At 42.9% G+C, this 14,004-nt stretch overlaps 1 long non-coding RNA gene across 1 annotated transcript in view; it reads left to right on the forward strand.

Annotated features, from left to right (window-relative positions):
• LOC142073102 (uncharacterized) overlaps positions 1–6,382 on the forward strand; it is a 31,035-nt gene extending 24,653 nt beyond the window's left edge. Inside the window, exon 3 of the long non-coding RNA XR_012669788.1 lies at positions 5,693–6,382. This is a non-coding gene — a long non-coding RNA (uncharacterized LOC142073102). The remainder of the gene's footprint in view (positions 1–5,692) is intronic.
• Positions 6,383–14,004: the final 7,622 nt, after the last annotated feature.

Genomic DNA, 14,004 nt, shown 5'->3' on the forward strand with positions numbered 1-14,004 from the left:
TAACTAGATCAGCAGGCTGAAAATGAAATGTTTATGCTAAGTAAATGGGACAGTAATCTTAGCTAGCTCAGACATTCTGTCTCTTAGCTAGTAGGGGAAACATCTGGGGAGCCATTATCTAAGAACAACGGATGGGGTAAATAGGGAACATAAAGATGAGGGAAAGAGTAAGTCCTACATTGACAGTGCATTGATGGAGCATGCCATACAAGGATCTGTTCCTACAAAGTTACCATGCAAATTCCAAAACATGTAACATGTGATGCAATGTATAGTAAATGCATTGTAATGTATAAGTGTATATAAAGGAAGAGGTTTGCTGTACAATTTTGCATGTGTGAGGTGCCCTGTATCCACCCCCTACATTTGAGCCCTATCAACTCAAATATAGTTTGACTGTGTGCCAATAAAGGAACCTGAGCAATGGGTCTGGAATCAAACTTAGTTCTTGGTTAACTGAGTGGAAGAGTCCTGGGGAACCCCAACAACGTCATGAATCAGTCAAAAATTATAGGTACTATAAATATGAAATTAAACTCTATTATGAAATATTGGTTAGTATAGGCCTTTTGTTCTCAGGCAAAATATTAACATTGAAGTACTCTCCACATTGTTCATTCTCTGCTTCATTGTCTCAATATTATATCAGAGCTACCCAGACATTGGTTTAAATATTTACTGTGAAAAAAGCTTGCCTCTGCTTAATTTCACTGTTTGAAACATGTAACAAAAGCAAATTCTAAGTATGTCAATGAAAGACGAAAATAAAATGTAATTAGAGGAATATGAATGACCAGCAGTTAGCTTTCAAATTTATGATGAACAGAGCCAAGTTTTCTGATCTTTTCCAATGGAGAAAGCCAACTCTGTAACAACTCTTTTTTGGATATGGGCTACCTCCATGAGATAAAGTTATAAACATTTGGTAACCATGACCCATGCCATTTGAGTAGGATCAGAAAATTAAAATTAATCTGTCCCTTACCAATACCCCTGTGTGTCTTGCTTTTATTACATGGTGCAAGAAGTAAACTAAATCTTTGACAAATGAAAACTTTTGAATCTCTCATTTCAGAAGAGAACTTGGCAGAGAATTGGAGGAGGGGGTTGTAGCAATTCCCAGCTTTCCTGGAATCACATGGTATTGCAAAGAAATCAGAGTGTGTGAGATTTCCACTCTGTGATATGTGTCAGACACAAAGGCAATGGTGATCTACAATGCCTTCCAGGGGGAACATATGAGGGATTTAAAACTACTAGACAATGCCATTTTAGAACCGCTAGGAGTACTGTGAGTCAGGCAAAATGTCATTTGGTAGAGGCCTATTCTTTATTGGAAACCAGCTGCCTGATCAGACCATAGGCCACTGTGGGTATATCTACACTGCAGCTGGGAGGTGTGGTTCCCCATGCAGGTAGAAAGACCTGTGTTAGCTGAGTTCACGCTAGCACATTACAAATAGCCATGTGTATATTCCAGAATTGGTGGTGGCTCAGGTTAGTCACCCAGGCTCAGAGCCAAGAGGTCAGTCAGGCATGGGCTTAGGCAGCTAGCCAAAGACACTGCCAGTGCCTCAGTGTCCACATTACTATTTTTAGCAGACTAGCTTGATTTGAGCTAGTGTAAATCTGTCTATCAACACTGGGCATCACACCTCCCAACTGCAATGTAGACATACCCTTAGCTACAGACCTGTGTAATAAAGCTAAGCATGTTAACCTGACAGATGGATGAACTAGAAACAAAATTATCTGTGATAGAATTAATAGCCAGGTCTAACAAAGTTAATGAAAATAAGGAACTTGACTTTGCAATGAACAGTAGATATTTACAGGGCAAGTAAAAACTGTGCTTCCCAAATTAAAGCATTAGCAAGTAGCGAGAGAACAGAAGAGACTTCAATTAAAAAAGACGTACCAATGCCTAAATATGGAATGCCATAGTAAACACATGGCAGAGTCAAGATTTTATTGCAGTAAATGTGGAGGCAATCACACCATGGCACCAAGGGGTTCGACTTTTTCTGCTCAGTTGGTGCAATGTCATGTATGAAATGAGAGCAAGTATTTTGCTAAAGCAGAAATTCCAGACAAATTTTAAAAAAATGTATTAATGAACATACAGCTTGGGGGAAAATGGATGATGATGATGATGATACAGGAACAGAATTCACAAAGCAAGGCTATGCCGCAGATTGGTCTGTGTCACTGGAAATAGTTTAACAAAAGGATAATTTTAAAATACATGCTAGCACTGGTGCATAAGGACAGCAAGTTCATACAAAAGGTTAGTCATTTCCTGATATTAAGAGGAAAATACTAAGATTGTCCCTTGCCCTATGTGTCCACAAGTGGGAAAAAGGGGTGCCTGTCAGGTTCCCATATAGGAGGAGAAAACATCTTTAATAGGGTTGCTACTCAATCTCCTACCGATATGGGCAGGGGTAGGGAATGGACAGAGCCTTGGCACTTTCCCCCCGAATGCACCAGCTAGTGCCACCGAGTCAGCATGGAAGGGGAACATCTTCTGCTACTGACATAGATTACTACTGGAGTAAGGGATGGTCTGATCCTTCCAAGGTCTTGTGACAAGTGGAAATTTAGCACATTGTTAAGCACAAAATGGGCCTATGTGGCAAAACCATAGTGGCATGTTTGTATATAGCCAGGGATGGCTCCAAATGTCAAATAGTGGATTGGGAAGTGCTAGTTCTGCTTGAGGTGAAGAACCATCTGCAATTACTGAAGATCAAATAGTCTACAGAACAATATGCAAAAGGTATTAATGATTTCCATGAGGTGTCCAATGGACTAAGATGGTTTACAGTGTCCTTTAGTGGACATTAAGTATATAATCATCATGTTGCTATAGAAACCAGGGTGACACATAAAATACACCATTAAGAATTAGAGATAAAGCAAAAGCTGAACTTCATCCAGTGCTCTTCCCTTTCGTCTCCCTGTTGGTAGGTATATTTAAATGACTTCCCTTTGGTGGTTGCATTGGTACAAGGGCTAGCAAAGAATCATGTCCCAGATCTTCATTCAGAATGCTACTGGAGGACATTGAGAATGCTACTGACAGTGGTCTTATACTGACAGAAGTAACACATGCCCATACGGTCAATGAAAAATACCAGGAGCAATTAACAGAGGCTTTAGGTGGCAGATCCACATTACTTTCTAAAGAGGCCATTTCTGAAGAAACAGTTCGGAGAATAAGAAGTGTCCAGAAAGCCACAGAGGTTCAGAGATAACTACTGAGAGATATCCAATAGGAGGCAAAGTAATCGGATGAACTGTCAATGCAATTAGGAGGACATCTGCTCTGATCTCCATTATAGCAGTCTCCATGCAACAAGAGTATTAACTGATTGGAATCCAGCCCCACGTCAGGTGAACACCTCTGGGAAGCAGAGAGACACCTTTTACCTGCATTCCTGTTTGTCACACCTTTATTACAATACTCATTCTTACTGTACATTAGATTGTATTATTTCTGGGGAATCAGCCTTGACTTCTGTTTCAGAACATATTTTTTCTTTAGTGCTATAAAATCCCTGTGCATTTCTACCGTGCTACATTGATAATAATGATGGAGTACATTCTGAAGTCAGTGGGAGTTTTGGCTGAGTAATGAATTCAGGATTTAGAATAACAACAATAATAATGATTAATATGTCATAAAAATGGTCATTAAAAAAACATAAGTATTTTGAAGCTGATAGTTATTTAATAATGGGGGAAACAAATAATAATTCCATATAATCAAAGTGTTGTTCCAAATATCTTAGAGGCCTGATAGTCCATTTGTTATCTAGCTAGCCGTGTTACATGAATGTAAAAAACAAAACAAAAATCCACCCCAAAACAGCTAAATTGCAAGCTATAGGTGCTGAAGTCATATGTCTTTAAATAGCTGAATGCTTCATTCACCAGCAATATAATTTTAATCTATGTTTCATATCAATAATTATAGAAAAGACACAATCTCAGTGTTGGTAACTGCAGTCAGGTCTTTAGATTGTTTCCTAAGGATAACTTTTGTATTACGCAAATGTCTAAGGCTGATCCTTGGGTACATTCTGCTGCATTTTTAGTTTTGAAGGGTGGTTTGCTTTTTTTAGGGTTACCTAAGAATATCATACATTTCCAACAGAGAGAGCAGAAATGGGAAATTGCCATGATCAGTATTTTGATGGGGATGATATTTGTATTTTGTTTCCCATTCTGAAACCATTCTAAATACCTCTAGTATTTGAAATTGAAATTGCACTCGTATATACCATAGCATTAGTAACTCTCCTTAAGGAGCATGACACATGCATCTTCAGGAACAGTGACCAGTACAGGAAGCTGCAGGTGGGGACTTTCTTTCCAGACCACAAGATCACAGTGAGGAATGTGGCAATGCTCATATTAATCCTGGGAAACCTGGTTTACCCGTTACAGACCTGGTTCATGAAACCTTACACAGGACATCTGGACAGCAGCAGGGAGCATTTTAACAAAACAGGCTGAGCAGGTGCCACATGGTAGTCAAATGTGCCTTTGGCCATGTGAAAGCTCATTGGAGGTGTCTCAATGGCATAAGGATAATATTCCCGTGGTCATAGCTGTGTGCTGCATTTTGCATAATCTGTGGGAATCTAAGGGTGAAATGTTCGCTTGGGTGTGGAGCACTGAGGCGGAGCGCTTGGCTGCACCGTTTTGAACAGCCAGATGCTAGGGCTGTCAGAGGAGCCCAGAGGGCTGCTATTAACATCAGAGAGGCTTTGAGGAGCAACTTTGACAATGAGGGGCAGTAACACATGTCTGCTTTGGAGTTGCTTCCCTGGTGCATCCATGTACAATTTTGGAGCCCAAGATCCATGCAACAAAATGCTTTAGAAACCTGTTCCCAAGCGTGAATTGATTGCTATACGCTTTTGTAGAACACAGAATAAAAACGCTGTACCATTAAATACCTTCACCTTTATTTATTGTTAAAAAGGGTAAAACCTCACAACTGTATGTAGCTCCAGCTATCATTGTGCAAGCTGTGAGGGGGTGGAGCAATGGGGAAACTCAGGAGTGCTGTGAAGCGAAAAGGAATGTGTGAGCATAGAGGGGGTGGGGTTGGCTATAAATTGTGCATGTGCTGCGGTGGAGATCGACCACGGATCTGCTCAGTCTGTAGCTGTATCAAAGTCTTGAGCATCTCCGTCTGATCCTCCATCACTTTTATCATCCGCACTGTCACTTGCCTAGCAAATCCTGCACTCTCTTTTCTGTCCTGACTTTCGGCTTCCCAGCACTCTTTGTGTTCCCTGGTCTGTCTCTCATCGTGCTGCACTACCTCCCTGAACATGTCTTCTTTGCTGCATCTTGGCTTCTTCCTTATCTGCTGAAGCTGGTCGGCAGGGGTGTGTGGTGTGGTATGCAAGGTTTCGGCTGCTGTGGACTATGCACAGAAGAGGGATTGTTACATTCCAGCAAAAGACTGAAACATTTCAATAACAAGGGCCTCTTGCAACTAGTAGCAATCACTTTCTCACTGACTCTAGGCAGGCACACAGCCCCGTGAGCACCCCAATCATAGTGAGTGTCGGTAGTGGGGGGAAGGTGGTTATGCATATGGACAAAATGGTTACGGCTTGCAGGGCAGATTTGCAGGGAACTCATTCTAAAATTATCACACACTTTTTCTCAGGTGGCCATGCTGCTGGCTGACATTTCACTGCTGTGGGTAAGTAGAGAAACCAGGGCACAACTACTGCATGATTGCGGCTTTCACTCCGGTGTACATGCAGCTCAGTTATGTGCTGCTTTGGTCCCAGTTCCAGTTATTGCTAAATGGCATGGTACAGTTTCCTACAATGGGGGAACTAACAAGGCTGCAATCCCTTGGAATCGGCAGCAGAGGATTAACAAATACCTCTTGGAAACTTTCCTCTCTCTGGAAGATTCCCTGCAGGTCTCAATGTCCATTGAAACCCTGCTTGGCCATGCAGATTACCTACACAGGACAATATCCAACTCATATAAAACACTACCTGCCTCCCACTTTTCGATTCCCTACACAAGCCACAGCAACTTACCTGGCATCTCATCTGCTTCCTGCTCCCCATAGAGCGCTTCTGGAGTGGAGAAAAAAAAAAGGCGACCCTGCTGGGAGCTCCACATCCTCTTCTAACTCTGCTTCTTCATCCAGAATTTCAGCCTTCGGGTTACCCCCTCTTTCTGCTGCCTCTGAAGTATCTACAGGGCTATCAGCGATGGAGGTGGGGTCACTACCAAGGATAGCATTCAGCTTCTTATAGAAGTGGCAGGTCTTTTGTGCAGCACTGGAGCAATGGTTTGCCTCCTGTGCCTTATGGTACACCTGCCTCAGCTCCTTTATCTTTGCTCTGTTTCAAAATGTTTTTGTATTTTATATACTATAAAATCTTTAAAAAGTCTAATTCAAAATGAAATGTTTCAATTTTGTTGAAATGAAAAGTTTAGATCAATCTGATTTTTTTTTCTCATGTATAGTCTTGAAATTTTGGGGGTATGTTCAGACTTGGACTGTAAACAAATTTAGAAATTTAGAAATCCTCTGTGAAATGGAATTATTGTTCTCCACCTGGTTCTATTATATGGCTATTGGGGATTGGTTGGCAGACACACACGGAACAGAATTTTCCCCGCTGTATATTTTTTCCAAGTACTTGTTTCAACAATTCTAGGTTTAAAACAAACACATACCACCAATAGCCCCTCCCCCCAAGGCTCTGAAGATAAATGTTTTTATAAATTATATTATGTGTGTGTGGTTTTCCAGACGCTTTTATAAAAATATTCCAACATATCGATTTCTTTGAAATACGTTGCTTAACATTTCACACACTCTCCCCTGAAAGGTCCCAATTTTGGTAAGATTACACTTAAGAAAAATGAATTCTATTTTTTACTATGCAGTGTTAGGACAGGTAGGAGTCCATTAATATTCCTTATTTCACAGGCATTTTTAAACTCTGCATGTAAATTAAGACAGCACAGCCCTTTATAAATAGTCATACCAGGTGAAGAGTACCTCTGCTTTCAGCATCACTCTGCATTGCATTCTAACCAGTACATGACAAAAATATCTATTGGCATAGCCTGACAGTCGTCCTTTTTTGTTTTTAAGCAGATACGATCCATCAGCTTTTTTTCCCCCCCTCCATATTCTGTATCTAGATTTTGTGCTGGTTTATGACAATGGGGGAAAAAGAGGTACAACTTCTGGGGGAGAAAAAAGGCACTTTTATCAATAGAACAACTCTCCCATTTGCTTTCTTAAACCTCTTCTTAAGAGTTGTCTCATATCTGTGAAAACATGACCTCCCCCCAACTAAACTGAATATTTTCTCATTCAGCATATATCCAAATTTTACTTATAAATATTTAACAAAAGCTGACAGCTGGATGTCATGGACCTGAATACACTGTCAACTTGCATGTAAAAAGCTCACAGATTTACTACACATGGCACAATCCTCTTTAGCAGATGAGCAACAGAACAAATATAGTTAGATGTTTCTCCTAGACCAGTAAAATAGTGGAATAGAAACTAAATTAAAATTGAAATACTATATCAGCCCATCCTCTTTGTTTAAGGTTAGAATAAGGTAGATTGCTAAAACAAATAAAACCAGAAGCATACCCGTGAAATGTGACATTCCTTATTAAACGCACATGATTGCAGGATCAAGCTTTAAAATCAATCAGCTTCATGCGGAAGGACCTTGCTGACTTCAGTGGGGCTCAGGGTGGACAAAGAGCTCCACTCAAATGGAGCTAATTACAAGATTGAGGACGAAGGCTCCATTACAATGGGATGAACACTGTTTGACTGGACCAAATTCAGAGCTGGTTTAAGCACATACATTGCCACTCACTTTTAAACAGCTTTGTTTATGTCGCTTACCTGAAGTGGAGAATATAAAGATATTCAAGATTTTTGGCAACTGAGCGGAATAGATGTTTAAATGCACTTCCAAACAGTTTGGCTGAACAGGAATATTAAACAAAAGGTCTTAATATTGACTGTTCAGTCCCACTGTTATGGGACAAGGAGTAATGGATGGAGATTGAGTGGGCCATTGGAAGAAGTTGATGCATGTTGTTCCCATTCTAGGCCTGATGAACTTAATCAGAAAAGACAACATGATGTAGAGCTGCATTTTCTTACCAAGGAGACCTCTGCTCTTGGAAGTCCATGGGGAAGCCCCTAGGGAGGGAACTATGCTGCCATGATGTGGGGACTAAAGGCCACCAAAGGGAATGTGGAAGCGTATGTGTGGTTGACACTGGTCTGTTGCAGAGATTCATCAGGATTCACCAGTTGTGAGGGCAGCCTGCTCCGTAATGAAGTGGGGAATGAAGGGGGATGAGGGGATGACAAGTTCTGTCCTCCCACCGCCTAATAAATGAAAGTGCGGGGTATGCTGCAAGGGAATCTTCACATAGATTTCTTTCCCCAGACATCCCCTCATGTGGGTCTTTTCATCGGAGGATCATGTGGTGACTACAGGATTTGATGGACAAATCCTGCAGCCTGTAACCAATGGGAGTGTTGCCTGGGTAAGGTCTTCAGATTTGAACATAAGAACAGCCATACTGGGTCAGACCAAAGGTCTACCTAGCCCAGTATCCTGTTTTCTGATAGTGGCCAATGCCAGGTGCCCCAGAGGGAATGAATTTAGTCATAAATATGGAGATCCTGGTTCTCCACTTATACTAGTGAGAATCAGGAGTAAGTTCACTGAAATCAATGGACTTACACCAGTGTAAAACTGGGGAATGAGGAGAATCATACCCGTAGTTTTTCTTGTATTTTCACAGTCCACTAGTGCCAGGGCTGCTGCGGGGAGGAGGAGGGTATGGGTAAAGGGGTAGTTTACCTCAAGGCCCCTGTTTGAGAGGGCCCCCAAAATGATGGAGGGGTGGATGGACCAAATTTGAGGGAGAGATGTTGCGAGCTGGTGCACAGGGTCACAGTGTCGCTTAGGTTTGGCATTTGCCATCAGTAGTGCAGGGAGTGACTTGCCTACCCCAGCCAGGCCCAGTTCCCACCATTGCTGCTGCAAGCATCATTGTGCTAAGTCTGAGGCAACCCACAAGGCTGAGAGCCTGGAGGTAGAAGTGAGGTCAGGTGTTGGGGATGCTGCTCCCACCAGTAGTGGGGCCAGAGCTTAGGCAGAGGCAGGACTCTGGGCCCATTACAGAGCAGCGTGTCCCTATCCCTGCATGGAGTGCACAACATCACAGGCCTGGGCTCTCTCAAACCCTCCATCTCTTCTGCTCTTCTGAAACTCTTTTGTTTAACTTCTTTTTCTTTGAAAGGGGGGAAAGGGCGCTCAGTTTCAAATTTTGCCCCCACCCCTCAATCATCTGTGTGGCCCTGTCCAGTACAAATCACTTTTAAAATAAGGTTGCTCCTCAGGCTGGTGTGTATTGTATGATAAAGCGTGATGGCATATTTTGTATATTGTAACTTTTGTTGAACAAAAAACAGCTGCTTATTTTCAAGCCTTCTGAAAAAATAGTGTGGGGGTAGGGGGTGGAAATCAATGTCTGTTAAAAGGAAAAGAACAAAAATGGTAAACAAAAACCTTTTCTTTTTCATTTTTTTATTGGCTTTTAATTAAGGCGCATATAACAAGGCAGAGAAATACCACAGTAAATTCTATATAAAACTCCTCCTAAATCTGTACTTACAGCCTACTATTTTAAACCACTGATTAACCTCCTCTCTTTCTCAAAGCTCTACTAATAGTAAAAGTCATTCTGTTAGCCTCAGACAAGTGCATAATGATTTATCACAGAGCCATTGAGTTTATGTATTTGTGTACACTGCACCCAGCAATATCTTATCTAGGTACTTTTACAAGTATTCTAAAGAAAATATTGACAGAACTGTTGTCAGAATACTGGTAACAAAATAAATCTGTTTCCACCAACGGGATAAATCTATGGTCTCTGATAAAATACAGACACTCTACCATCCATTAGTCTAAACAGATTAATTTTATTACTTATTTTGAAGACTGATAAATTTGGGTTCCAGTAGACTATAGAAGGGAATGAATTATAGAGTCCTTTTGTAAGAACTGACTGCCACCTGTTAGCTATAGATCAGCTCCAGATATCCTCACATGTGGGCCTTTGAATCCCCCCACCCTCACTAATGCCACTGCTGTGCAGAGACCACCAATGCAAGAGCCATTAGCAAACCATCATTTTCTATTCTATTTGACTCTTTCCCTCTTTGGGCAGGCTGGACTTTCTTTCTCCCTAGTCAGGGATGACTGTGCACACGGAGCTGCCATCTTTTGAAGGAAGTGTAAAACAAAGCCTTGGGTGAAACTTTCAAAAGCATCTAAGTGATTTAGGTGTGCATGTCCATTTTCAAAACTTGCATAGAAGCCTAAATCTCACTGAAACGCCTTCAGGGTTACGCGGTTAAATCTCTTAGGCACTTTTGAAAAAGTCCCCCTTGGCTGCCCTAGAGCTGGGAATTGAGGGAAAAGTGACCATGGTACAGGCAACTATAAAGCACTTTTTGTGTCTTCTTGAAATACAGGATTATTCAAATGGAAAGTACTGTTCATATACATAGGGGTCAGATTCTCTGTTGAAGTAATTTGGCCTAGTTCCACTAACTTCAAAGGAGCTATGGCAGTTTTCATGAGCTGAGGCTGTGGCCCATGGCATTTTAGAAGTTAAAACACATTTAGAACAGGGTTTTTTGGCTTTTGAAAGCAATTGCCTAACCTAGTTACATAGCAGGATTCAATGGCTCTTGTTTTAAAATTCCTGATTTTGTTAAATCTTTTTCTTTCTTTCTTTCTTTCTTTCTTTCTTTCTTTCTTTCTTTCTTTCTTTCTTTCTTTCTTTAATGTTAAGTCCTCCCACACTGGAATATGCATCTACATCCTTGGCCTGAACCTTTGACTCTGGTTCTGTGTAAAGTCTTAACCTACTTTCTATGTGTATTCAGAGCTCTGTACAGATTTACTGCACACACTCAATAGAAATACTAAATTAAGCCCTAATTCCATTATTTACTTTAAATTTCCCTCACAGTTTACAGATGGGCAACAAAGAGAAAAGAACCTTTAAACTAACTATTAGTCACTGGTAGATTTTAAGCTACAGCTTTGCTGACAAGTTCACATGCAGTGCAATTTCTATGAATGATTCTCTGTATGTGTCTGGACGCATTTCATTTTGAAAATTCCATGCTTCGGCAACATGGTGTTCACTCGTGCTATGGCTCTGTTTGATCTTCAAGGCAGAGCTCTGCAGGGAGAAAACGGTATCTTACTGGTTCTCTGTCTATCAAATCCACCCTAGAGCCAATAGCAAAACTAAAGGAGTACTTGTGGCACCTTAGGGTATGTCTACACTACGAAATTAGGTCAAATGTATAGAAGTCGTTTTTTTAGAAATCGGTTTTATATATTCGAGTGTGTGTCCCCCCACAGAAAATGCTCTAAGTGCATTAAGTGCATTAACTCGGCGGAGTGCTTCCACAGTACCGAGGCAAGCGTCGACTTCCAGAGTGTTGCACTGTGGGTAGCTATCCCACAGTTCCCACAGTCTCCGCTGCCCATTGGAATTCTGGGTTGAGATCCCAATGCCTGATGGGGCTAAAACATTGTCGCGGATGGTTCTGGGTACATATCGTCAGGCCCCCGTTCCCTCCCTCCCTCTGTGAAAGTAGCAGCAGACAATTGTTTCGCGCCTTTTTTCTTGAGTTACCTGTGCAGACGCCATACCACGGCAAGCATGGAGCCCGCTCAGGTAACCCTCACCCTATGTCTCCTGGGTGCTGGCAGATGTGGTACTGCATTGCTACACAGCAGCAGCAACCCCTTGCCTTGTGGCAGCAGATGGTACAATAGGACTGGTAGCCGTCATCGTCATGTCCGATGTGCTCCTGGCCACGTCAGCCAGGAGCGCCTGGGCAGACATGTGTGCAGGGACTACATTAGAAGTGACTTGACCAGGTCATTCTCTTTAGTCTTGCAGTCAGTCCTATTGAACCATCTTATGGTGAGCAGGCAGGCGATACGGATTGCTAGCAGTCCTATTGTACCATCTTCTGCCAGGCAGGCAAGAGATGAGGATGGCTAGCAGTCCTATTGTACCATCTTCTACCGAGCAGCCATGAGATGTGGATGGCTTGCAGTCCTTCTGCACCGTCTGCTGCCAGCCAAAGATGTAAAAGATAGATGGAGTGGATCAAAACAAGAAATAGACCAGATTTGTTTTCTACTCATTTGCTCCCCGCCCCCCATGTCTAGGGGACTCATTCCTCTAGGTCACACTGCAGTCACTCACAGAGAAGGTGCAGCGAGGTAAATCTAGCCATGTATCAATCAGAGGCTAGACCAACCTGCTTGTTCCAATAAGAACAATTACTTAGGTGCACCAGTTCTTATTGGAACCCTCCGTGAAGTCCTGCCTGAAATACTCCTTGATGTAAAGCCACCCCCTTTGTTGATTTTAATTCCCTGTAAGCCAACCCTGTAAGCCATGTCGTCAGTCGCCCCTCCCTCCGTCAGAGCAAGAGCAGACCATCATAGAATCATAGAATCATAGAATATAAGGGTTGGAAGGGACCCCAGAAGGTCATCTAGTCCAACCCCCTGCTCAAAGCAGGACCAATTCCCAGTTAAATCATCCCAGCCAGGATCCCTACCATCGTTCCATGCCTTTTCTCTCTGCGGACACTATACCAAGGCAAGCATGGAGGCTGCTCAGCTCACTTTGGCAATTAGGAGCACATTAAACACCACACGCATTATCCAGCAGTATATGCAGCACCAGAACATGGCAGAGCAATACCGGGCGAGGAGGTGACGTCAGCGCAGTCACGTGAGTGATCAGGACATGGACACAGATTTCTCTGAAAATATGGGCCCTGCCAATGCATGCATCATGGTGCTAATGGGGCAGGTTCATGCGGTGGAATGCTGATTCGGGGCTCGGGAAACAAGCACAGACTGGTGGGACCGCATAGTGTTGCAGGTCTGGGACGATTCCCAGTGGCTGTGAAACTTTCGCATGCGTAAGGGCACTTTCATGGAACTTTGTGACTTGCTTTCCCCTGCCCTGAAGCGCATGAATACCAAGATGAGAGCAGCCCTCACAGTTGAGAAGCGAGTGGCAATAGCCTGTGGAAGCTTGCAAAGCCAGACAGCTACCGGTCAGTTGGGAATCAATTTGGAGTGGGCAAATCTACTGTGGGGGCTGCTGTGATGCAAGTAGCCCACGCAATCAAAGATCTGCTGATATCAAGGGTAGTGACCCTGGGAAATGTGCAGGTCATAGTGGATGGCTTTGCTGCGATGGGATTCCCTAACTGTGGTGGGGCCATAGACGGAACCCATATCCCTATCTTGGCACCGGAGCACTAAGCCGGCGAGTACATAAACCGCAAGGGGTACTTTTCAATAGTGCTGCAAGCTCTGATGGATCACAAGGGACGTTTCACCAACATCAACGTGGGATGGCCGGGAAAGGTACATGACGCTCACATCTTCAGGAACTCTGGTCTGTTTTGAAAGCTGCAGGAAGGGACTTTATTCCCAGACCAGAAAATAACTGTAGGGGATGTTGAAATGCCTATAGTTATCTCTGGGGACCCAGCCTACCCCTTAATGCCATGGCTCATGAAGCCGTACACAGGCAGCCTGGACAGTAGTCAGGAGCTGTTCAACTACAGGCTGAGCAAGTGCAGAATGGTGGTAGAATGTGCATTTGGACGTTTAAAGGCGTGCTGGCGCAGTTTACTGACTCGCTTAGACCTCAGTGAAACCAATATTCCCACTGTTATTATTGCTTGCTGTGCACTCCACAATATCTGTGAGAGTAAGAGGGAGACGTTTATGGCCGGGTGGGAGGTTGAGGCAAATCGCCTGGCTGCTGGTTATGCACAGCCAGATATCAGGGCTGTTAGAAGAGCACAGGAGGGTGCGGTGCGCATCA

This window comes from Caretta caretta, chromosome 8 (assembly GCF_965140235.1).
Source record: "Caretta caretta isolate rCarCar2 chromosome 8, rCarCar1.hap1, whole genome shotgun sequence".
In the NCBI taxonomy this organism is placed as follows: Eukaryota; Metazoa; Chordata; order Testudines; family Cheloniidae; genus Caretta; species Caretta caretta.